Here is a 26706-nt window from a genome sequence, read left to right as displayed (position 1 = left end):
ACCAGGGCCAGTGCTGTGACACCCTCTTTGGGGCTCTGTGTATCCTAGCGTCTCCAAGCTTCCAGGCGCCACTGTGTTCCCAGGTGTCTGCGGTGGAAACTGCTTGCGGTATGCCTGGTTCAGCCATCGCCTTGCACGGAGCTGGCACCTGTGCCACTGCCTGGGGCAGCCCACCCTGCTGCAGCCAGCATGCCTGGCTCTACGCAGCAGTCGGACCCCACGCTTGCTCATACACCCGTTGCCACTCCGTGCCAGGCTCACCCTTGGCAAGTGTGGAATCTGGGCCGGTATCATGAGCTGAACTCAATCTGCATGTGCAAGTGGGCAGAATGAGCCCAGTGGGCCTGAGCAAAATTCAGCAAAAGGCGCCACTAGCCACAGAGGTTTCTGGCTGGCAAAGTGACATCCCGAGGATCCCATGATAGGAGGTTTGCTTGTGCCCAGCAGTAAAGAGGCTACAGTGAGCTATGATCCTGCTCCTGCACTCCAGCTTAGGTGACAAAGCAAGACTCTGTCTCATAAATAAATAAATAAATCTAACTACACAGGTACACTGAAAACTAAAACATTGATGAAAGAAATTGAAGAAGACATAAATAAATGGAAAGATATCCCATGTTTATGCATTGAAGAAACTAATATTCTTAAAATGCTCCTATTACCCAAAATTATCTACAGATTCAATGCAAGCCATATCAAAATTCCAACATCATTTTTCATAGAAATAGATTAAGAAATCCTAAAATTTATATGGAGCCACAACAAAAACTTGCATAGCCAAAGCAGTCATGAGCAGAAGAATCAAAGCTGGAGGCCTCACACTGCCTGAATTCAAATTGTACTACAAACCTATAGTAATTAAAAATACTGTAGTACTGGAAAAAAATTAAAATGAAAATGAACACATCCCCAATGGACTGGAATAGAGAGCTTAGAAATGAGTCCAAGCATGTATGGTCAATTGATTTATGACAAAGATGTCAACAATAAGCAATGGCAAAGGATAGTCTCTTGAATAAATGATGTTGGGGAAAGCTGGATATTCACATATAGAAGAACGAAATTGGACCCTTATCTCACTCCATAAGCAAAAGTCAACTCAAAATGCATTAAAGACTTAAATGTTAAGACCAGAAACTGTAAAACTACTAGAAGAAAACTTAGGGGGAAAACTGCAAAATTGGTGTGGGTATTGATTTTTAGGACTTAGACCCCAAAACTGCAGGCAACAAAAACAAAAATAGATAAAGGGATTATATCAAATGAAAAAGCTTCTGTACAGCAAAGGAAACAATGTGCAGAGACAGCCTACAGATTGGGAGAAAATATTTTCAAGTCATACATTGGATAAGGGGTTAATGTCTAAAATATATAATAAGCTCCAACACCTGAATAGCAAAAAAATTTTTAAAAAAAATACATTAGAAATGAGAAAAGGACCTGAATATACATTTCTCAAAAAAAGACATACAAAAGTCCAACTAATGTATGAAAAACTTCTCAACATTGCTACTCATTCAGGAAATACAAATTAAATCTGCAATGCTATATAATTTCACACCTCTCAGAATGACCATTACCAAAAAAAAAAAAAAATACAAAAGATAACAAATGTTGACAACGATATAAAGAAAAGGAAACCTTTGTACATTGTTGGTGGAAATGTACACGTGTGGAAAACTATGTGAAGCTTCCTCGAAAAACTAAAAATAGGATTATCTTATGATTCAGCAGTCCCATTTGTGGATATTCACCCAAAACATTTTAAATTGGTTTGTTTTAAGAGATGTCTGCACTTCCATGTTCTCTGCAGAACTGTTCACAATAGCCAAGTTACAGAATCAAACTAAGATGATGAATGGATAAAGAAAAAGTAGAGTATGGTAAAATTCAAAATTGCTAAGAGAGTAAATTTCAAATATTCTCACCACAAAGAATATTAAATATTTGAGGGGCACATGTTTACTGGCTTCATTTAGTTTCTTTGCATTGTAATCATAAATCATAACTTCACTTTGTATTTTATAAATATATATAGCTATTGTGAAAATACAATGAAACATTGAGATTGCAGTCATAGTTTAAGAAGGTATAATTTTTTGTAAGAGAATTGAAAATGTTTTAAAACCACAAATTTATATCTCAATATTGAACCATACTTAATGATCTTAATGTGATTAGGCACATAGAATATTACATTTAGAAGCAAGACCAAGGTTTTAAGAAAACTCTTTGTATCATAGAGACCTTATTGTTTAGATTGCACAGGAATAATAGAATGTATGCAGAGCTAAGTGGAGCTTAGTAATCATCTTTTTTGTGAGGAAGAAGAAAAGTTGGAAGTGGAGCACCGTGGCATTCTTTTTGCAGATGGAAAACCTGACAAAAGATATCTTCATATTAATTTCTGAGGCTTCCAGAGTTATTGGAGATTTTAGGTTACTGGATGGGGCCTTCAGGAAATACCATAGTTAATTGTAGACTGCTGGAGTTTGAAATCCAGTTCTTCCAGTTATTAGCTATGGAATCTTGGATAAGTTACGTCATCTATGTTCCTCACTTTCTTTATCTGTAAAATATAGATGATAATAGCACTTCTTTATTTTCTACTTTTTAAGAACATAAGCACTTCTTAGGATTGTTGTGAGACTTAACTATACTACTTATAATGTAGAACCCAGTAAATGTTAGCTATTATTTACTGTATTTAAAAGCAAGAAATAAGTTTTAGTAATTTACATGACAAATGTTAGTGATACTTAACAATGCCTATTATCTGGAAACTTGTATTTTTAATCATTAGAGATTAATATGATTGAATTATTTTGTGATATAGACTATTTGTGATTTACAGAGCTATTGGTTCTTATTAAAATATGTTGGAAAAGATAAACTGCAATGATAAACTGTTGATTGATTTGAATTTGTAGAAAATCTGAAATCTTTAACATTACATGCATGTAAAAAGAATACTTTATTAAGAGTACTTCAAGCTAGGTAAGGAAGATAAGAGCTAAAGTATAGTTTTCTTTTTGGTTTAGTAGTTTTTAAGGTCTCCATCCTTGTTATGTATAACAAAGACTCAGATAATTACCTCTGTTTATTAGAGTTTTTTTCAGAAAAAAAAATCTTAAGTGGTATATGTGTATGAATGTATTTTTATTGCAAAGTATTTGGGGACCTGTTTATAAGAATTTTCTTTCTTTCTTTTATTATTTATTATTTTTTTTTGAGACAGAGTCTTGCTGTGTTGCCCAGGCTAGATTGTAGTGGCATGATCTCGGCTCACTGCAACCTCTGCCTCCTGGGTTCAAGAGATCGATTCTCCCGTCTCAGCCTCCTGAGTAGCTGGGATTGTAGGCGCACACACCACACTCGGCTAATTTTTGTATTGTTAGTAGAGACAGGGTTTCACCATGTTGACCAGGCTATTCTCAAACTCCTGACCTCAGGTGATCCACCTACCTCGGCCTCCCAAAGTGCTGGGATTACAGGCGTGAGCCACTACACCCAGCAACAGTTTTCAAAACTAAAACATTAACAGCCTATTTCTTGTTATTTTTAATAGCTGTGTGTGTGTGTGTGTGTGTGTGTGTGTGTGTGTGTGTGTGAGAGAGAGAGAGAGAGAGACAGAGAGAGAGAGAGAGAGAGAGTATTCAAGACTTTCTTTATAAAATTTTTGACTTTGTATTTAAACAGAAAATGAAGCTAGAAGTGCTTCTCCCTAGCCCGCCACCCCCACTAACTTAAGGACAAAAAAAAAAAAAATTAATTCTGAGCCATGAAGGGAATGTTTCTAGTTATATGTGAGGTTTTCAGTAAAATTTTCATTACGGAATATAACATTTCCCTCTTTTTTTGCCACAGTATTTTATTGATTGTCTACCTACACAGTTTACCTAAGAGGATAGCAAAGCTTACAAAAGATATAATCCATAAACATTATTTTAATATGTCTACATTGATTTATTGCTGAAGTCCTATTTACTATATGTTCAAAGTTCCTAAGCCAGTGGATCTCAGGATTATCTTTAACGATTAGAAATATAATCTTAGAAAACTCAAGTATTTACATAAATACTAATAATGAGAGTCTAGCAATAGCATTCATATGGGTGCTTTACATCACAATTCTACATGAACTGTAGATCTACGTTATAATCAAGATGGCTGTAAAAAATAGAGAATCTGCCTCAGCCTACTTCTGAACCAGAACTGTGGGCAAGCACCTGGGGTTCTATATTTTAAAGTACTGCTTTGGTCCTTCCTTAAGTGCATTACAGTTAGAGATTCACTCCAGCTACCAATTACATCATACTTGCATCCTTGTATCTAAGATATTACATGGTCACTGAGGTATGTTTGTGTGTATCATGGAAGCTTTCAAATCATTTTGACATTTAGTATTTGTATTAGAAGTAACTCAGTATTTTTCATAGACATCTGTCAATAGTATTTTTGGAAGTTAATGTCTTATTAATATGTAGAACCTAAGCTAAATAGTTGCAGTGAAATTGTTTCTCAACTGGAGAAAAAGATATCCTTCCTTCATGCTTTTTAAAAATACCTGAGCCCTGGCCCTACCTCATACTAATTAAATGATAATATGTAAAGAATATGCTGAGTGTTAATATATTTTATTTTATTTTATTTTTTTTTGGTGTCCAGAATAACTTGTTGGTTTTATTTTTCATTTTCAACATAAATATCAACTGCCACTGTGTAATTGAATAACAAACATATTTGAATTCAGGAATTTTTATACTGAAATATTTCTCTGTGAACAAATCCCATCTCACCAAACAGAAAGCTTTTGCTACTGTTTGTGTGTTCTAAAAGCGAGAAAGCCTATGTTATATAATTCTCTGTTGGGTATTTTATGTATCTTTATACTTTTTTGTTCCACTCTCCTCTCATTTTTGTATTCCTCAAAATATCTAGGACAGCATTTTTGCATGCTTGTATACATTTAAGAATATAGCATAGTGGTTAAAAACTTGGCTTCTGCAACCAGACTGCTTAAGTTCAAATCTTGGCTCCATAATCTTTAGTGCTATGACCTTTGCGATTCACTCAAACCCCCTGTGCCTTGGATTTCTCACCTGTAAACTGGAAGGTGGATTAACTGTTGGTGGATTAAATGAGTCAGCACATGTAGAGCACTTCGAGTAGTAGCTGTTACGTATCAGACTCTTAGTAAACATTAGCTATTATTATTTTTAACAAGTACTTATTAAGCACCTGTTACACTGAAACTGTGCTATGGATGCTGGGGATACCACGATGAACAAGATGGTCATCTTTACTTCTATCATAGAATTTAAAGTTTGGTGAAATATTCAGGCAAACACACGGGTCATTGTAATACGGTATGATAACTGCTATCATAGTGTAGTGTGCGGTGCCACAATTGCCTAATGGAGGACACCTTACCAGAATAAGGGTATCAGGAAAGTTTTTCTGGTCTAAGTAGTGTCTAAGCTGAGATCTGAAGGATAGTGATATAGCTTGTACCCTCCAAATCTCATGTTGAAATTTGATCCCCAGTGTTGAAAGTGGGGTCCAGTGGGAGGTGTTTGGGTTATGGAGGTGGATCCCTCATGAATGCCTTTGTCATTCTTGTGGCACTGAGTGAGTTCACACTCTTATTCCTGTGAGATCTTGGTGTTAAAAAGAGTCTGCCACCTTCCTCCCACCACTTCTTTTTTTTTTTTTTTTAAGATTCCTTCCTTCTTTTTTTTTAAAGGATTGTTTTTTATTATTTTTTATTTTTTTATTATACTTTAAGTTCTAGAGTACATGTGCACAACGTGCAGGTTTGTTACATATGTATACATGTGCCATGTTGCTGTGCTGCACCCATTAACTCGTCATTTACATTAGATATATCTCCTAATGCTATCCCTTCCCCACCCCCACCCCACAAAAGGCCCCAGTGTGTGATGTTCCCCACCCTGTGTCCAAGTGTTCTCATTGTTCAATTTCCACCTGTGAGTGAGAACATGCAGTGTTTCCTTTTTTGTCCTTGTGATACTTTGCTGAGAATGATGGTTTCCAGCTTCATCCATGTCCCTACAAAGGACATGACCTCATCCTTTTTATGGCTGCATAGTATTCCATATATATACACTACATTTTCTTAATCCAGTCTATGATTGATAGACATTTGGGTTGGTTCCAAGTCGTTGCTGTTGTGAATAGTGCTGCAATAAACATACGTGTGCATGTGTCTTTATAGCAGCATGATTTATTTATTTATTTATTTATTTATTTATTTATTTTGAGACAGAGTCTCGCTTTGTCGTTCAGGCTGGAGTGCGGTGGCGCGATCTCGGCTCACTGCAAGCTCCGCCTCCCGGGTTCATGCCATTCTCCTGCCTCAGCCTCCAAGTAGCTGGGACTACAGGCGCCTGCCACCACGCCCGGCTAATTTTTGTATTTTTGGTAGAGACGGGGTTTCACTGTGTTAGCCAGGATGGTCTCGATCTCCTGACCTCGTGATTCGCCAGCCTCTGCCTCCCAAAGTGCTGGGATTACAGGCGTGAGCCACCGCGCCCGGCAAGCAGCATGATTTATAATCCTTTGGGTATATGCCCAGTAATGGGATGGCTGGGTCAAATGGTATTTCTAGTTCTAGATCCTTGAGGAATCGCCATACTGCCTTCCACAATGGTTGAACTAGTTTACAGTCCCACCAACAGTGTAAAAGCATTTCTATTTCTCCACATCCTCTCCAGCACCTGTTTCCTGACTTTTTAATGATCGCCATTCTAACTGGTGTGAGATGGTATCTCACTGTGGTTTTGATTTGCATTTCTCTGATGGCCAGTGATGATGAGCATTTTTTCATGTGTCTGCTGATATTTTAAAAGCGTTTCAAGTGTTTCAATGTACAGCTGCAATTGAAAAACCGACATCTGCTCTAATGACCAAAAGGAGCAATGATATTGCTAATCAAAAAATCATTTATTTTTGGCTTGAGAATCTCCAGTACTCCAAACCACTTACTTGAGAGGATAAGATAGGAGGATCTGTTGAGCTCAGGAGCCTAAGACCAGCCTGAGCAACATAGGGAGACCTTGTCTTAAAACAAAACAAAAACAAAAACTGCATACTAAAAGTATGGCACTGTAGCATCCAAATCCTGTTTCCCTAACTGCATTGTCAAGGAATTCACAATCAAGTTCTTTAGGCAAAAAACAATCTCTCTGGATAATCGCATTTGTCTATTAGAGGGAATTTTATTTAAAGGGCTTTTTTTTTTAATGCTAAGTTTAGCAGGTTGGTGTAAAGTACTGATTGGGGAGGTTTAAGTAATAAGAGGAATAGAATTTTGAATTTTGCATGAGGACAGAATACTGAACTAATTGATTTCTATGATTTTGGCTTTTATAAGCAACTCAAGTGCAATTAAGAATATTTTTGTAATAATTTTGTGCAGGGAAACTGTTTTCTAGAATGGGGCTCTGTTCATATAGGACATCAGAATTTATGTATTTTAAATTACATAAAAATTTTGCATAGAAACTAGGTAGCCAGATCAAATTAGTATTATAGAAAGTACTCAACTCTGTGACATGGATCATAACATGTGTTCCACAAAATATTCTGATTCTTCTAAAGGGTAAATCCTAATGTTATTGCTGTTTGTATACATAAAATATGTCCTATAATACCCACATCCCTTTGCCCAGGCTTATTATAGAAAGTCATGAAGAATAATTTCAATTTTTTTATATTTAAAATAAGTGAAGCAATATCTATAATCTCAAACTCATTGTATTTTCTTATGCTTCTCTTTTAGATGTACATTGAAGATGTCAGTTTCTACATGTGGGAAGTAGACATTGAAGGCTTTATGGTTTACAGACAAGATCTTTAGAAGTTAAGCACTAAAGGTAAGTAGTAACTATAGCCCCATATATAATTTCATGTAAATGGTTAGGGTTGTCACATTATAATTTGACTTGTTAAACTTGTTTACTTTTTATCACTGCCCCTAAGTTACCTCACAACTGTATTCATTCATAGTCAGACACAAATTTTTATTCTGTAATATCATCTTGACAGAATCAGATTTCATTTGTAATAAGCTGTTGATTTAAAAATGATAAATTGTAATGCACAAGTGCAAACCAGCTAAGAATAAAGAATAAAAAAGTCACTTCTGGCCAGGTATGGTGGCTCACGCCTGTAATCCCAGCACTTTGGGAGGCCAAGGCAGTTGGATCATGAGGTCAGGAGATCAAGACCATCCTGGCTAACACGGTGAAACCCCGTCTCTACTAAAAATACAAAAAAATTAGCCAGGCATGACAGCGTGCGCCTGTAGTCCCAGCTACGTGGGAGGCTGAGGCAAGAGAATGGCGTGAAACTGGGAAGCGGAGCTTGCAGTGAGCTGAGATCGCGCCACTGCACTGTAGCCTGGGCGACAGAGCAAGACTCTATCTCAAAAAATAAATAAAAAAGTAACTACTATCAGACCTGTGAATACAACTCAGTGAATTTAATGTGAAAAAATAATTAAAGAGAAAAACTATTATCCATCGCACTGTTTTCTTTTAATGTATTTATTAGTCAGCCGCTTTAACAAGTTAAGAGCTTGTTCTTTATCCACTCCAAAACACTCTGTCATAGTTTCATATACTCATAGCATTATAACCCCTGAATACCAAACCCCTTTTCATTTTGTCATGGCTCCTCAAAAATTTCTCTTTACCTAGCATATTCCTTCACATAGCACGTTCTGTTCATGCCTCCCATGACTGCTTACATACTTACACGACTGAGTAAATTTCTGACCACATTTTGTTAAAATCTCAAGTGAGATACAAGTGGAATAGACTTCCATAAACAATATTTTCATGTTGCTTGCCAAATGGAGACAATGGAAGCCTGGAGAGTATGTGACCTGTAAATGGGATGCTCCTATTCAGTTCTAGGATCCTTGCTAAATGGAAATGAGATGCTGTAAAAATCAATTTTCAGTAGTTTTTTTAAAGAGCAGAAATAGATCTGAAAAATCCTTATTTTTAAATATCAGCATAAAATATTTTCTTTGAAAAAAAAGTCTACTTTTGCTACTACATAAGTCAAGTAAAACAGTTTACAGACCCTAGTGCAGGAGTGTTTTTTCTTTTTCCTATTTTTCTTTATTATTTTAGAGTGCAAGTATTTAGAGTCTATTTTTTCTCCTTAATTTGTGATTAACTGTTTAATGATTTTTGCCAGTTTCTATGATGAATATTATTGTCAGAAATGACTTCTCTTGAAAACATAAGTGATATTACTTATTTCTAATTCATTTACGTAGTTATATATGATGACTTAGTTACTTGGAAGAGCTATTCAATTGTTTTCTGAATTATAATGATTAGATAACTATTTTTATGGTTCTTTTTTCTCCACAGTCTAAATCAGATGCTTCTAGTAAAAAAAAAAATTATATATATAATTTTATATATAATACATAATTTTATTATATATAAATACATCATTATATAGATATATAATAAATTTATATATATAATAAATTGTTATAATTTTATATAATATAAATAAAAGATATATATATATATCTTTATTTTAAGAGATGTAGTCTCTTTAAGTTGCTCAGACTAGATTTGAGCTCCCGGACTCAAGCAATCCTCCCACCTCAGCCTCTCAAGCAGCTAGGACTGCAGGTGTGCATTAACCATGCCGGGCACTTTCTGTTTTTTGTTGTTGTTGTGTGTTTGTTTGTTTGTTTGTTTTGAGACAGGGTCTTATTCTGTTGCCGAGACCTCCTAGGCTCAAGCCATCTTCCTACCTCAGCCTCCCAAAGTGATGGGATTACATGGGTGTGCCACCTCGCCTGGCATCTTTTTTTTTTTTAAAAAGACTTTTTACACAAAGAGAAAGCAGAGTTAATCACACTCCTAGGTTCATGGGGCATAGTCATTACTGGTTCATGCAAAGCACTTCTTGTTTTATTTATTTATACATTTTCCAGTCTCATTATCCTGCCTTTGACCCATAGGAAATCATTCTAATATTATGATATTCTAAAATAATATCTATTTTGTTTAATAAGTTCTATTTTGTTTATATTTTCATAATGAATATTGTTTTGTATGCATAAATTTTAAAATTTTTTCATGAGAAATTTCAAATAAATAAAAAGGAAAGGGAGAATATTATGAACCGCCATGTGTCTATATGTCAGCTTCAACAGTTATCATCTTATGGTACAATTTGTTTTACCTCTGACCTCTTCTTACCCTGACTTATATACATGAAATTTAAATAAACGTAAGTGATAACATGCTGTGTATCTTCTTATGATTCTTACTATTTTATTTCATGTAACCTTAAGGTTTAAACTTTATTTATGTTGCCATGTTTTTACTGCTTCTTACTGCTACAAGGTAATCCATAGTATACGGCGGCCATATTTTCACTACCCATTTTCCTCAGTGTTTGCCATCCAAATTGCTTTCAATTTCCTTTTACCACAAACATCATAATGAACATCCTCATGTTCATCATGTCCTATCATGGAACTTGGCAAGGATTTCTTTAGAATATATACACAGGAGCAGAATTGCTGGGTGACAGAATATATGTTTATGACTAATTTAACCAATCTCTATCAGATGCTCCCCCACATAAATACTTTGATCTTACAGCCTCCAGCAATAACCTTCTCATCATCCATGACAACCCTTAATATTATCCAGCTTACTCATGTTTTCAGCCTAATGTGTGTAATTTTATAGATCACTGTTTTAATTCGGGTTTTTTAAAATCACTATTGAGTTTGAGTATCTCATCATATACTTGTTGGCCTTTTGATTTCCCTCTTCTGAACTTGCTTCTACATATTCTCTATGTATTTTTTCATTTGGGTCCAATTGTTTTATAGGAATTTGTTGTATATGCTCGATATTAATTTCTGTCAGTTTAGATATTATAAAATATCTGCTTCCATTCTTTCAACTTTTAAATGTTATGCATGATGTTCTTTAAATAGACATTCAGATTTTAAATATGCCATTAAAAATATTTTCTTGATGTTTATTGCTGGAGTACATGAGTGCTACTGATTTTTTTAAAAGTTTGTCTTTGTTCTAACTATATTGCTAAACCCTCTTATTCTTAACAGATTGTTATTTTTTTGGAAATAGATGATTGTAATCATTTGAAATTAATGATGATATTATTTCCATTCTTCCTCTCTTTATATTTAAACTTCTTTCTTCTTTCCTATATCTTTGGATAGTTCCTCTGGAACTATGTTAAAGAGTAGTAGTGACATTGGCCATCTCATGTCCGATCATAAAGGAGGTGAACCTAAAGTTTCTCAATTAATACTTACAAAATGTTTTTAATATATAACATTTACCAAATTAAGAAAGTTTCTTCTATTTTTAGTTTGCTAAGCAGTCTTATAAAAAGCTATTACACCTTATCAGTGCTTTTTATGATGTGTATGTTAAAATAATCATGTGGTATTCATCCTGTGGTATATTAATGTTATGTATTATGTGTATAGAATTTCTAATATTAAACCATTCTTGCATTCATAGTTTGCATCCTGAAGTATTACCTGATCGTGATGTATTATTCTTTAATACACTGTTGCGTTTGGTTAGCAAATATCTTATTGAAGATTTTGGAATCTATATTCTTAAGTGAAATGCAGTGTAATTTTCTTATTTTCCTTGTTTGGTTTTATAATTAAGATTACACTAGCCTTCTAAAATGAGATGTGCATGTTTGCTCCTTTTAAGAAAGGAATTTACTGTTTCTTTAATATGTACTAAACTCATATATAAAACTGTGTGGTTCTGGGGATTTTTGTAAGGACATATCTTTGACAATTATATACATCTTTAATGCTTTTTGGTCAATTCAGGTTTCCTTCTCAGCTTCTTCCACTTGCCTTCCAATGGCTTTTGATGGCAGCTGGTATTCTTCTCACCCTCAGGTATACCCCAGACTGAGTTTCCTTTGAGTCAGGAAATACTGAGCTAATCTCAGTGCCCACATTCAACTGAGCCATGTAATGGTCACCCCACTTTTGTACTGACTGGGAATTGATTGTCCTAACCCTGATCACTGGTCTCTGATCTGCCTGATCTTCAGTTAAACTCCCTCTGCCACATACCTAAATTAATCCTGCACTACAACAGTATCCTGCTTTTGCATAACTAGAAGTTTCGGTTAATAATGCCCTGAATTGACTTCCTTATAGCTCTTACAACTTCTGGTTACATGTGTCAAGATGAATATTTTGATAAAAGAATAAGTAAAGCATCATGTTCAGGAAGGTAAGTGTTGCAGAAGAAATGAGCAACTATATGGTCTGATGTCCTCCACATTTGATATATGGTATGTATCTAATTGTAGTTAACTCCAGGAGATTTTCCCCTTATCTTAGAGTTTGAACCATATAGTGACCATGTATTATCAGAAGAAAAATGAAGGGTATTTCCCCTTACAAAAGGAGAAAGGAGTAAACACAGGAAGTTCATGGACACACTAACAAAAATAAATGAAATAGTCAGTAAACATATTATAATTGTTTATACATTACCATGTGTTTCACCATTTTCGATGTTTAAGTTTTTCCCACACTTTGAATGTTTTCTGAATTTATTTTGAATCTTTTCTTACTAAAAAAAAATTGGATGTATATATATCTCTCCTGCAAAGAATCTTGTACATTCTGACATCCCTTTGTCTCTTCATCTTCTCCTACCCCATCATTTGCTGCTATCTACTTTAAATCCTAAACCATTATGCTCCTGTGTTCTCCTTTTCTTAGCTGTTGGCTATTTTTAAAAAACAACAAATTTTGCCAGGATATTTTATCAGCATTACTTCACACATCTTTTAATTATCTTTCATATTTGTTTCTATTTAAGCATTTTATCAGAAACTGTTCTTCTGAGGCCTTGTATGCTTGGAAATATATGTCATCATAGCCTCATATTTGAATGACTGCATTGCCATATGTAAAAATCTAGGTTTTAAGATTTTTCCTTCAATACTTTGAAAATCCATGATCTTCCCTAGTCACCATGGTAAAAAAAACTAATTAATTAATTAAAATTAATTTTAAAAATAAAATCCATGATTTTTTTGTGTCCTGTTCAAGTCCATTGTTCCTTCAAATGCATCCTTGTTAATTTTTTTTTTTTTTTTTTTAAGACAGAGTCTGGGCCGGGCGCGGTGGCTCAAGCCTGTAATCCCAGCACTTTGGGAGGCCGAGACGGGCGGATCACGGGGTCAGGAGATCGAGACCATCCTGGCTAATACGGTGAAACCCCGTCTCTACTAAAAAATACAAAAAACTAGCCGGGCGACGAGGCGGGCGCCTGTAGTCCCAGCTACTCGGGAGGCTGAGACAGGAGAATGGCGTGAACCCGGGAGGCGGAGCTTGCAGTGAGCTGAGAGCCGGCCACTGCACTCCAGCCTGGGTGGCAGAGCAAGACTCCGTCTCAAAAAAAAAAAAAAAAAAAAAGACAGAGTCTGACTCTGTCATCTGGGCTGGAGTGCAGTGGCACAATCTCGACTCAACATCCTCCTCCTGGACTCAAGTGATTCTCCCACCACGGCCTCCTGAATAGCTGGGACTGCAGACACACGCCACCACGCCCAGCTAATTTTTGTATTTTTTGGTAGAGATGGGGTTTTGCCATGTTAGCCAGGCTGGTCTTGAACTTCTGGCCTCAAGTGGTCCTCCTGCTTTGGCTTCCCATAGTTCTGTGATTACAGGTGTGAGCCACAATACCCAGCCTATTTTTCTTTCTGAGTCTCCTGTTATTCAGATGTTAGCACTGTCAATCCCTTAGCCTTTCTTTTATGTTTTCTATATCCTTGTTCTTAGGTTTGAAGATTGCCTCAAACTGATCTCCAGATTCATTAATTTACTCCTCATTTAAATTCTATTATTTATCCTGTCTATTTACTTCAAGTATTATATTTTTGTACCTAATATTTCTGCTTGCTTCTTTGTTCTCTTGTTCTTATTATATGCTGCTAATATCTTCCCTTATCTCTTTTAGTATGTTTACTAGGATCATTTTAAGTTCTTGGGCCATCATATCTACTATTTCTGCTTCTCTTAGAATCTGTATGCCAATATTTTATTTTTCTTTGAAAACAGTTGTGCTTCTTCAATCTCTTGATATGTTGACCTGTAAGATAGTTTTTCTTTGGGGATATTGGCTACTATGATATCACATGTGAGAAGAGACTAGCACTCAGTCTGTGTCATTTTCAGTGAGCTCAGAGGGTGGAAGGTAGGTAGAAAAGCCCCAGGCTACTTGAGAAATCACAGTTAATTTATCAAGTCTACAAAATGACACCTCAGATCTCTGCTTCACCATCTCTCCCCTCCTCCCTGATCCCACCAGGGAGAACAGCAGCCAAAGCTATTGGTTGTAATTTACCAGCTTTATGGTTTAGTGGGAAAGGGCAGAGAAATTACTGCCTATGGTTAGTTAGTCTCCACTTGTTTTCCTCAGCTTTTTATAAGTACGATTTACTTCTGAGGGCATTTGGTCTGTAGTCTGAGTCCCTGTAGATATGGGAACAGTAAGTTTTTTACTCAAGTCATGGAAGAATCAAAAGCAGAACTCCAATAGTTCATTTCCTGTTTTATCCTCCCACATCTTTGAAGGACTGCCTCCTGCCACAGATCCAAGGCCCAAGCCACCATCTAGCACACTTACCAGTTCCAAATTATCCTTTTTTACCCCCTTTATTCCCTGGGAGTTTTCAGGTTTTTTTATTTCTTGTTTTTTTTTTCTTTATATTTCCTATAGGAGTTGGTCTTTGGAGAGGGAACTAGACATTGTACTATTCCAACATCTTGGTATTATTTTTCTGAAATAAACTCAAACAAAAGCTATACGTATGTGTGCACCCTTTGACCCAGAGACTACATTTCTAGAAATTTCTCCAAAATGTATTATCAAGAACTATTTAATCATGATATTGGAAAACAATTTAAATATTCAAAAGTGTGGGGTGAAATAGATGTACATTCATGGAATAAACTATTCTGAGTAATATACTACTCATTTCTGTTTTATAAAAAATTGATGTTCAGGTGTGGTGGATCATGCCTATAATCCCAACACTTTGGGAGACTAAGGTGAGAGGATCACTTGAGCTAAGGAGTTAAAGACCAATAAGTAAAAAATATAAAAAGTAAAAATTAAAAAAATATATATATATAAAGTAAAATATGTATATATATTTTTTTTTATTGCTTGATTGCTTGAGCCTAGGAGACCTTGATCTGTTTCTAATGACTGTATTTTCCCTTGTTTTAGATCACATTTTGCTACCTTTTAAAATGTCTTGTAATTCTTGAATTGATGGGTTTGCATAGGGTAGTTTTTATTTTTTTTAATTTATATTTTTTTCTTTTTCTTTTTCTTATTATTATTATACTTTAAGTTCTAGGGTACATGTCCATAATGTGCAGGTTTGTTACATATGTATACTTGTGCCATGTTGGTGTGCTGAACCCATCAACTCGTCAGCACCCATCAACTCGTCGTTTACATCAGGTATAACTCCCAATGCAATCCCTACCCCTCCCCCCTCCCCATGATAGGCCCCGGTGTGTGATGTTCCCCTTCCCGAGTCCAAGTGATGTCATTGTTCAGTTCCCACCTATAAGTGAGAACATGCGGTATTTGGTTTTCTGTTCTTGTGATAGTTTGCTTAGAATGATGGTTTCCAGCTGCATCCATGTCCCTACAAAGGACACAAACTCATCCTTTTTTATGGCTGCATAGCATTCCATGGTGTATATGTGCCACATTTTCTTAATCCAGTCTGTCACTGATGGACATTTGGGTTGATTCCAAGTCTTTGCTATTGCGAATAGTGCCGCAATAAACATACGTGTGCATGTGTCTTTATAGCAGTATGATTTATGATCCTTTGGGTATATACCCAGTAATGGGATGGCTGGGTCATATGGTACATCTAGTTCTAGATCCTTGAGAATTTGCCATACTGTTTTCCATAATGGTTGAACTAGTTTACAATCCCACCAACAGTGTGAAAGTGTTCCTATTTCTCCACATCCTCTCCAGCACCTGTTGTTTCCTGACTTTTTAATGATTGCCATTCTAACTAGTGTGAGATGGTATCTCATTGTGGTTTTGATTTGCATTTCCCTGATGGCCAGTGATGATGAGCATTTTTTCATGTGTGTGTTGGCTGTATGAATGTCTTCTTTTGAGAAATGCCCGTTCATATCCTTTGCCCACTTTTTGATGGGGTTATTTGTTTTTTTCTTGTAAATTTGTTTGAGTTCTTTGTAGATTCTGGATATTAGCCCTTTGTCAGATGAGTAGATTGCAAAAATGTTCTCCCTTTCTGTAGGTTGCCTGTTCACTCTGATGGTAGTTTCTTTTGCTGTGCAGAAGCTCTTTAGTTTAATTAGATCCCATTTGTCAATTTTGGCTTTTGCTGCCATTGCTTTTGGTGTTTTAGACATGAAGTCCTTGCCCATGCCTATGTCCTGAATGGTACTACCTAGGTTTTCTTGTAGGGTTTTTATGGTATTAGGTCTAACATTTAAGTCTCTAATCCATCTTGAATTAATTTTCGTATAAGGGGTAAGGAAAGGATCCAGTTTCAGCTTTCTACTTATGGCTAGCCAATTTTCCCAGCACCATTTATTTTTGCAACCTACTCATCTGACAAAGGGCTAATATCCAGAATCTACAAAGAACTCAAACAAATTTACAAGAAAAAAACAAATAACCCCATCAAAAAGTGGGCAAAGGATATGAACGGGCATTTCTCAAAAGAAGACATTCATACAGCCAACACACACATGAAAAAATGCTCATCATCACTGGCCATCAGGGAAATGCAAATCAAAACCACAATGAGATACCATCTCACACTAGTTAGAATGGCAATCATTAAAAAGTCAGGAAACAACAGGTGCTGGAGAGGATGTGGAGAAATAGGAACACTTTCACACTGTTGGTGGGATTGTAAACTAGTTCAACCATTATGGAAAACAGTATGGCAATTTCTGTCTAATGTTGACAGTGGGGTGTTGAAGTCTCCCATTATTATTGTATGGGAGTCTAAGTCTCTTTGTAAGTCTCTAAGGACTTGCTTTATGAATTTGGGTGCTTGTGTATTGGGTGCATATATATTTAGGATAGTTAGCTCTTCCTGTTGAATTGATCCCTTTACCATTATGTAATGGCCTTCTTTGTCTCTTTTGATCTTTGATGGTTTAAAGTCTGTTTTATCAGAGACTAGGATTGCGACCCCTGCTTTTTTTTGTTCTCCATTTGCTTGGTAGATCTTCCTCCATCCCTTTATTTTGAGCCTATGTATGTCTCTGCATGTGAGATGGGTCTCCTGAATACAGCAGACTGATGGGTCTTGACTCTTGATCCAGTTTGCCAGTCTGTGTCTTTTAATTGGAGCATTTAGTCCATTGACATTTAAGGTTAATATTGTTATGTGTGAACTTGATCCTGTCATTATGATATTAACTGGTTATTTTGCTCGTTAGTTGATGCAGTTTCTTCCTAGCCTCGATGGTCTTTACATTTTGGCATGTTTTTGCAATGGCTGGTACCGGTTGTTCCTTTCCATGTTTAGTGCTTCCTTCAGGGTCTTTTGTAAGGCAGGCCTGGTGGTGACAAAATCTCTAAGCATTTGCTTATCTGTAAATGATTTTATTTCTCCTTCACTGATGAAACTTAGTTTGGCTGGATATGAAATTCTGGGTTGCAAATTCTTTTTTTAAGAATGTTGAATGTTGGCCCCCACTCTCTTCTGGCTTGTAGAGTTTCTTCCGAGAGATCTGCTGTTAATCTGATGGACTTCCCTTTGTGGGTAACCCGACCTTTCTCTCTGGCTGCCCTTAAGATTTTTTCCTTCATTTCAACTTTGGTGAATCTGGCAATTATGTGTCTTGGAGTTGCTCTTCTGGAGGCGTATCTTTGTGGCATTCTCTGTATTTCCTGAATTTGAATGTTGGCCTGCCCTACTAGGTTGGGGGAGTTCTCCTGGATGATATCCTGAAGAGTGTTTTCCAACTTGGTTCCATTTTCCCCCTCATTTTCAGGCACCCCAAACTGACGTAGATTTGGTCTTTTTACATAATCCCATACTTCTTGCAGGCTTTGTTCATTTCTTTTTCTTCTTTTTTCTTTTGGTTTCTCTTCTCGCTTCATTTCATTCATTTGATCCTTAATCGCTGATACTCTTTCTTCCAGTTGATCGAGTCGGTTACTGAAGCTTGTGCATTTGTCACGTATTTCTCGTGTCATGGTTTTCATCTCTGTCATTTCGTTTATGACCTTCTCTGCATTAATTACTCTAGCTATCAATTCTTCCACTCTTTTTTCAAGATTTTTAGTTTCTCTGTGCTGGGTACGTAATTCATCCTTTAGCTCTGAGAAGTTTGATGGACTGAAGCCTTCTTCTCTCATCTCGTCAAAGTCATTCTCCGTCCAGCTTTGGTCCATTGCTGGCAACGAGCTGCGTTCCTTTGCAGGGGGAGATGCGCTCTTATTTTTTGAATTTCCAGCTTTTCTGCCCTGCTTTTTCCCCGTCTTTGTGGTTTTATCTGCCTCTGGTCTTTGATGATGGTGACGTACTGATGGGGTTTTGGTGTCGGTGTCCTTCCTGTTTGTTAGTTTTCCTTCTAACACTCAGGACCCTCAGCTGTAGGTCTGTTGGAGATTGCTTGAGGTCCACTCCAGACCCTGTTTGCCTGGGTATCAGCAGCAGAGGTTGCAGAAGATAGAATATTGCTGAACAGCGAGTGTACCTGTCTGATTCTTCCTTTGGAAGCTTCCTCTCCGGGGTGTACTCCACCGTGTGAGGTGTGGGGTGTCAGTCTGCCCCTAGTGGGGGATGTCTCCCAGTTAGGCTACTCAGGGGTCAGGGACCCACTTGAGCAGGCAGTCTGTCCCTTCTCAGATCTCAACCTCCGTGTTGGGAGATCCACTGCTCTTTTCAAATCTGTCAGACAGAGTCATTTGGGTCTGCAGAGGTTTCTGCTGCTTTTTTTGTTGATGTTGTTGTTGTTTAGCTGTGCCCTGTCTCCAGAGGTGGAGTCTACAGAGACAGGCAGGCTTCCTTGAGCTGCTGTGAGCTCCACCCAGTTCGAGCTTCCCAGTGGCTTTGTTTACCTACTTAAGCCTCAGCAATGGCGGGCGCCCCTCCCCCAGCCTCGCTGCGGCCTTGCAGTTTGATTGCAGACTGCTGTGCTAGCAATGAGGGAGGCTCCGTGGGCATGGGACCCTCCCGGCCAGGTGTGGGATATAATCTCCTGGTGTGCCCCTTTGCTTAAAGCACAGTATTGGGGTGGGAGTTACCCGATTTTCTAGGTGTTGTGTGTCTCAGTTCCCTGGCTAGGAAAAGGGATTCCCTTCCCCCTTGCGCTTCCCAGGTGAGGCGATGCCTCACCCTGCTTCAGCTCTCGCTGGTCGGGCTGCAGCAGCTGACCAGCACCAATTGTCCATCACTCCCTAGTGAGATGACCCCAGTATCTCAGTTGAAAATGCAGAAATCACAGGTCTTCTGTGTCGCTCACGCTGGGAGTTGGAGACTGGAGCTGTTCCTATTCGGCCATCTTCTGTTTAAATCTATTCCAATGGGTTCATCTTACCCATTGCACAGATACAGCCAATTCAGTAAGACAGTGATGCTGCAGTAAAAAGGAGTTTACTAATTGCAGGACTAGCCAAGAAGTAAGACAAGAGTAATTGCTCAAATCAGTCTCTCCAAGAACTCAGAGGCTACGGTCATAGGGTAGTTTTTAAATGTGGATATTTAGCATGATTTGCATATGTCTATTAATGTACTTCTCAAACTCTAATTATTTCTTTACCTCTATAACACATAGAATGTTAGGGCTGAGAAAAGGATGACTACAGCTGGCAGTTGAATTGCTGGTTTAGCTTCAGTATAGTACTAGAATGAAAGTCGAAAAAATAATAAAGAATGAGTAATATGGTTTGGCTGTGTCACCACTCACATCTCATCTTGAATTCCTGCATGTTGTGTGAGGGACCCAATGAGAGGTAATTGAATCATAGAGGCGGATCTTTCATGTGCTGTTCTCTCTCGCGATAGTGAATAAGTCTCATGAGATCTGATGGTTTTAAAAACGGGAGTGTCCCAGCACAAGCTCTCCCTTTGCCCTCTGGCATGGTTGTGAGGCCTCCCCAGCCATGTAGCACTCTAAGTCCATTAAACCGCTTTTTCTTCCCAGTCTTGGGTATGTCTTTATCAGCAGCGTGAAAACAGACTACTAATACAATGAGTAAAAGGAAGCAAAGAAGAAGCAGTCACAATCCTTTCATGTAATTTGTCAACAAGACGGTAGATGCAGCATCGTGGAGGAAACACTTTACAGTGCCTTGAATATTACCAAAATCAAATTGCCCTTAAAAGAGTAAAGAGAAATTAAAACAGTCGTGCAGAAAAGAGCCTGAAATTAAGATAGAGATTTATGATTATTTAACAGCAGGACATTTTGCCATTGTGATTTGGAGAAAGTTTTTCCTTATAGTTTTTAACCAAGTTGAGAGGAGACACAAAGAGCCAGATGGGAAGACAACTAAATCTAAACATTTTACAAAACCCTGATAGTGATCAGCATCTACCCAAGAATGATAAGACATGAAAAAGTAGGAAAATGTAACCCCAAACAAAGAGAATAGACAATCCGTAGAAACAGAGCAAGAAATGACAGCAATAATGTAAACAGCAAAGGCTTAAAAACATCTAATTGTACACATATACAAGGATATAAAGTAAAACATTAAAACAATGAAGAGAGTCTTAGAAAATATATTTTTTAGCTCTAGGAATTCCTACATCTGAATGAAATATCCACTGGATGGGTTTCTCAATGCAATAAACATCGCCAATAAAAAAGATCAATAGACTTGAAGAATATGAAAATCTGAATCGCTGCTGGGTACAGTGGCACATGCCTATAGTCCTACCTACTCAGGAGGCTGAAGTGGAAGAATACCTTGAGTACAGGAATTTCAAGCTGTAGTGTGCTAAGATCACACGTGTGGATAGCCACTGCACTCCAGCCTGGACATCCTAGCCAGTCCCCAAGTCTAAAAAAAAGTAAGTAAAGTAAAATAAAAACTGAATCAGACAGTAAGAAAACTGAACCCTCCCCCTCCTCTGTACCAAATAAACCCCCCCAGCACCTAAGTGTCCTGGTACCATGAGGTATAACAAATATGAAAGTGGAGTTGCAGAAGGGGTGAGGGCAGGAAAATTATTTGAAAAAATAATGGCCGAAATTGTTCCACATTGGATGAAAAATAGAAACATAAAAATCCAAGTTCATTTAACTTCAAATAGAGAAGAAAACCACACCAACACATATCATTTCTCAAACCAGTGATAAAGAGAAAAGTCATAAAAGTAAATGAAAAAAAGGCACATCACAAACAAAACGCAAGATAAAAATGAACTGACTTCACGTTGGAAACAATGCAAACCAGAAGGTAATGGAATGAGATCAGTATCAAAAGATGAAGACTTATAAACCTTAAATTCTATATCCAGGAAGAAACATCTAAAATGATGACATTTTGAGAAAAAGAAAAATTTCTTCTTGTTACAAGAAATGTTAAATAAAGTCTTAAGGCAGAAGAAAAATGATACTAGATGGAAACTCGATCTCTGCAGAGGAATGAAGAGCCCTAGAAATTATAAATATATGGGTAAACATAAATTTAAACATAAATATATAAACATAAATTGTTTATATATTTAAAAAGATAACTGCTTAAGTACAAAACACTGAAAAATAAGAATGAATATTTTGTTATCACATATGTAGAAGTAAAATATATGACAACACTGCAAAGATTGGGAGGGTGAAACGGTAGTACAGGCAGAATATTCCTAATCCCAGAATCCAAATTGCTCCAAAATTCAAAACTTTCTGAGTGTCAACCCAATGCTCAAAGGAAATGATCATTGGAGCATTTCAGATTTTGGATTTTTAGATTAGGGAGTCTCAATCTGTTTAACATAAATGTTCCAAAATTTGAAAAAATTCAAAATTTGAATGAATTCTGGTCCCAGACATTTCGGATACTGTGTCTTAAGGTCATTATATTATTAGGTAATTATAGGCAATTATTTAAAATTAGGCTGTGATAAGTTAAAGATGCATATTTAAACCCTAGAGCAATCACCAAAGATATAAAACAAAGAACTATAGCTGATAAATCAATAGAGGCGATGAAGTAGAATACTAGAGAATTGGCCAGGCATGATGGCCAATGCCTGTAAGTAAGCACTTTGGGAGGCCAAGGGAGGAGGATCACTTGAACCCAGGTGTTTGAGACCGGCCTCGGCAACATAATGAGACCCTGTATCTACAAAAAAATTAAAAATTAGCCAGGCATAGTGGTATAAACCTGTAGTCCCATAGGCTGAGGCTGAAATGGGAGGATAACTTGAGCCCAGGAATTTGAGGCTGTGGTGAGCCATGATTGCACCACTGTGCTGTAGCCTGAGCAACAGTGTGAGACCCTCTCTCAAAAAAAAAAATCAATCATTTCAAAAGAAGACAACATTAAAAATGAAAGAATAGGTGGAATAAGTAGAAAACAAATAGCAAGGTTCTGAACTTAGAACCAACTATATCATCACTGTATTAAGTATAAATTGTCAAAACACTCAAATTAAAAGGCCTTTTTTTTTTTTTCATCAGACTGATAAAAACCCAATAAACAACTCCAGGGGTTGGCAAACTTTTTATTAAAAGGACACATTGTAAATATTTGAGTATTAAGGTTCATACTGTTTCTGTCACAACTACTCAACTCTCCTATCAGAGGTCGAAATGTAAACAAGTAGGTATGTCTATGTTCCAATAAAGCTTTATTTGCAAAATAAGCAACTGGCTTTTTGTAGGGGGGTAGACATAGGGGGTAGACTCCTGCTATACTAAATAGAAGGAGTGGATTTTAAATATAAAAACACAGGTAGGTTAAAAGTTGAAGGATGTGTTAAATATACCCTGCAAACACTAATAATCAGGAAGTCAAGATGGCTAAAATAATATTAGACAAAGTGTGTCTGGACAAGTGTTTCAACACATATAAAGAGGAAATTTTATAATAAGTATTCTACTTATTTATTGATTTAACAGCTATATTTCTTTGTTTTATATCTTTGGTGATTGCTCTAGGGTTTAAATATGCATCTTTAACTTATCACAGCCTAATTTTAAATAATATTTTAAATATATATTATACATATTATGATATCATAATATATAAAGGGCAATAAATAAGTCTAAGTTTTCTCCTATAGATGAGTTACAGTGATTTTACATGTTTCTGTAGTAAGTTCATCATATATATTAGATATAAGCACTTTGTTTTATTTTTTAATTGTCATTTTTCTTCTTATCTTTTGATTTCATTGCATAGAAGTTATAAATGTTTATTCCTGGAAGAAATGGCAAGGAAAAAAAGCTTATAAATGTTCATATGATAATTTTTTCTGCTTCTTAATGGTTAAAAGTACCTTCCATCTACCTATGAAATTAAAATATTCGTTTATAAATTATTCCATCAAGAAAGCATCATGCTATGAGCTATATTAAACACAGGGATCATAAGAAGACATGATGACTTTCCTAGAGTAGCTTCTAATCTAGTCTAAGAGGAGGATTGATTGTATTGTTCAGGATTCTCCAGAGAAACAGAATCAGTAATGGGGAATATATATATGTATGTGTATGTGTATATATCTGTGTATATTATATATATATGAATATATCATATATGTATTTATCCATGTTTTTGTACATTTACAGAAATTTATTTCAAGAAATTGGCTTAAGCAACTAAGGGGCTGACAAGTATTTAATTTGTAAGGAGGCCAACAGGCTGAAAACTCTTGGGCCACACTGTACTCTTGAAGCAAAATTTATTCTTCAAGTATATCTCAGCTTTGCTCTTAAGGCTTTTCAACTGATTGGATGAGGCTCATTCAGATTATGAAGATAATGTCCTTTACCTAAAGTCAACTGATTGTAGGTATTAACCCCAGTATTGTTTAACTGAATAACTGGGTACTATAGCCTATCCAATTGAGGCAGAAAACTAACCATCACAAAGGCAAATAGTGTGGCAAACTTTTGACAGTAATTTTCATATTAACACATTTCAGCACTTCAATATTAAGTCATTCTTTAAATTGTGGCCTTTAATAAATAGACTAATAAAGTGAATGAACTAATATGTTGAAAGGGAAAAGATGGCCAGGCACAGTGGCTCACGCCTATAATCTAACCACTTTGGGAGGCCGAGGTGGATGGATCACTTGAGGCTAGGAGTTCGAGACCAGCCTGGGCATGATGGTGAAACCTTACCTCTACAAAAAATTAGCTTGGCATTGTGGCTTATACCTATGGTCCCAATTACCCTAGTGGCTGAGGTGGGAGGATCACTTAAGCCCAGGAAGTTGAGGCTGCAGTGAGCCAAGATCGCGCCACGGTACTCCAGCCTGGGTGACAGAGTAAGACCCTGTCTCAAAAAAAAAAAAAAAAAAAAAAATAGGAAAAGATTGGTTTCCAATATAGATGTCATGGATTTCTTTATTACCCGAGCTCTGTATAACATGTATCCTATGAGTCTCTCTCTACAAAAAGAAACCATCATATGCAGTATACAAAGTGTGACTAAGAAATAAAGTGATTTGACTTTTAAACTACTACATCATGCCGTCCAAATAAATGCTAAGTCTTCCAAAATAATCATCTTAGGAAGCTGTACATTTATCTTATGATAGAAAAATTCCTTAATCGTTTGCATATCCTCTTTTAAAATTACCTCCTCAATCTGAAGTGCATTATTTTGACTATATTGATAGTTTCCTCACCTTCTTTAAACTTTTGCTCAAATGTTGCTTCCTCAGTAAGGATTACTCTGATCATTCTATTTTAAATTGCAGCCCCCGCCCCTTACCTTGCTTTCTTTTTCCTCCCTAACATTTAAATTTTCTAATGCATGTGTAATCTACATATTTATTATCTGCCCACACTAGAAACTACATAACACCGAGGCAGGGTTTTTGCAATCTAATAGAGATACTTTCTCAAAGAGTTTGTAGATATACAATCCCAGTTTTTATAAAAATGTAACACTTAAAAGCAAGTGTAATTCAGACTTAAGTTGTTTTCAAACAGAAATGTGATCTGGGGCTGGGCCTGGTGGCTCACACCTGTAATCCCAGCACTTTGGGAGACTGAGTCGGGCGGATCACGAGGTCAGGAGATTGAGACCATCCTGGCTAACACAGTGAAACCTCGTCTCTACTAAAACTACAGAAAAATTAGCTAGGCGCGGTGGCGGGCGCCTGTTGTCCCAGCTACTCGGTAGGCTGAGGCGGCAGAATGGCATGAGCCCAGGACTGGGAGCTTGCAGTGAGCCGAGATTGCGCCACTGCGCTTCAGCCTGGATGACAGAGCAAGACTCCGTCTCAAAAAAAAAAAAAAAGAGAAATGTAATCTGGTTTCAAAACAGAAAAAAAAAAAATGACATCATACGTATACTGATGACTTTTAAAAATACTTCACACATCATTAAGGAACACTTTAAATGTACTTCTTTAGGAGTCCTTCTAATCTAAATAGTTGGCCTTTGTATACTTTATATTAACCTATTAAGGCAATTTTTTTAAAAGTTACTTTAAAACTTTTTTAACATTCATCAATGAAAACATCATCCATTTATTTATTTGTTAATTCATTCATTTAAAAATAAAGCAAAGTTGTGTACCAACCATCTGCCAGAGATTATTCTAGGGATACAGGATTTTTCTTGATTACTTTGCCAACCAGAGACCTCTGGCCAACGATGCCCCTCCCCAGGCCTTGGTCAGGCCTGGCTTGCCACAGGAGATGCCCTGTTTACTTGACCCGCCAGGCCATGCCTGTCTTGCACTCCAGCATGGATCCCACGAATGCCAGTCCCTGGCAGGAGCGGATGTGTGCGCCCCTGAATGCAGGGTCTGGCTGGCCATTCCAAGTGCCCACACAAGATTGGGCTCCACATGGGGCTTGTTCCTGGACCAGGTGTGCTGCAAGCGACTCCCACAGTGGGCTCTGGTGTCCAGACGAGGGGAACACAGGGACACCCAGGTAGGGGTGCCCACGACCCTGAAGCCCCAGAGGGGCGTGTTACAACATACTAATGAGCTCTTTTAGTCCCATTGTCTGTAGCCAGCCAGACAGAGGCACCTTAACAACTCTGTCAGTCCGGTTGCCCTGCTCTAGCCTGTGCCTCCAGGGCTGCCTTGGCCTTGCTGCTGCTTCCTGTCATGTGGGATGTGGCCCCTCTGCCAGCAGAGGGCCACAGTGTTACAGCCTTCTGTGTACCCACCTTCAGTGGGTCCCAAGTTCTTGTCCTGCATCCAAGAAGAATGAGGTTACACTGACAATCAAAGGGTGAGAAGGGTGGAGAAAATTTTTATTAAGCAACGAAACAGCTCTCAGTGGAGAGGAGCTGCAGCAGTGGTCCCCCACCTGAAGTTGGGTGGTTTCACTCTCAGTGTGGCTAGGTCTGGGGCTTTTATGGGCTCAGAACTGGGGAGTGTGTGCTGATTGGTTTGTGAGTATGCAAAAAAGGCTAAAACAAAGGCTCAAGGGGCACAACAGTG

The 26706-nt window shown here is 37.3% G+C and overlaps 1 protein-coding gene across 3 annotated transcripts in view; it reads left to right on the top strand.

Annotated features, from left to right (window-relative positions):
* Window positions 1-26706, top strand: part of MBD5 (methyl-CpG binding domain protein 5) — a 546612-nt gene that overhangs the window by 191560 nt on the left and 328346 nt on the right. For all 3 annotated transcript variants that reach the window (XM_033231571.1, XM_033231570.1, XM_033231567.1), the window contains one exon: window positions 7805-7898. The gene's annotated coding sequence lies outside the window, so the exon portion shown is untranslated. The remainder of the gene's footprint in view (window positions 1-7804; window positions 7899-26706) is intronic.

This window comes from Trachypithecus francoisi, unplaced genomic scaffold (assembly GCF_009764315.1).
Source record: "Trachypithecus francoisi isolate TF-2019V2 unplaced genomic scaffold, Tfra_2.0 Lachesis_group13, whole genome shotgun sequence".
In the NCBI taxonomy this organism is placed as follows: domain Eukaryota; kingdom Metazoa; phylum Chordata; class Mammalia; order Primates; family Cercopithecidae; genus Trachypithecus; species Trachypithecus francoisi.
This window is presented reverse-complemented; position numbering and strand designations above follow the sequence as displayed.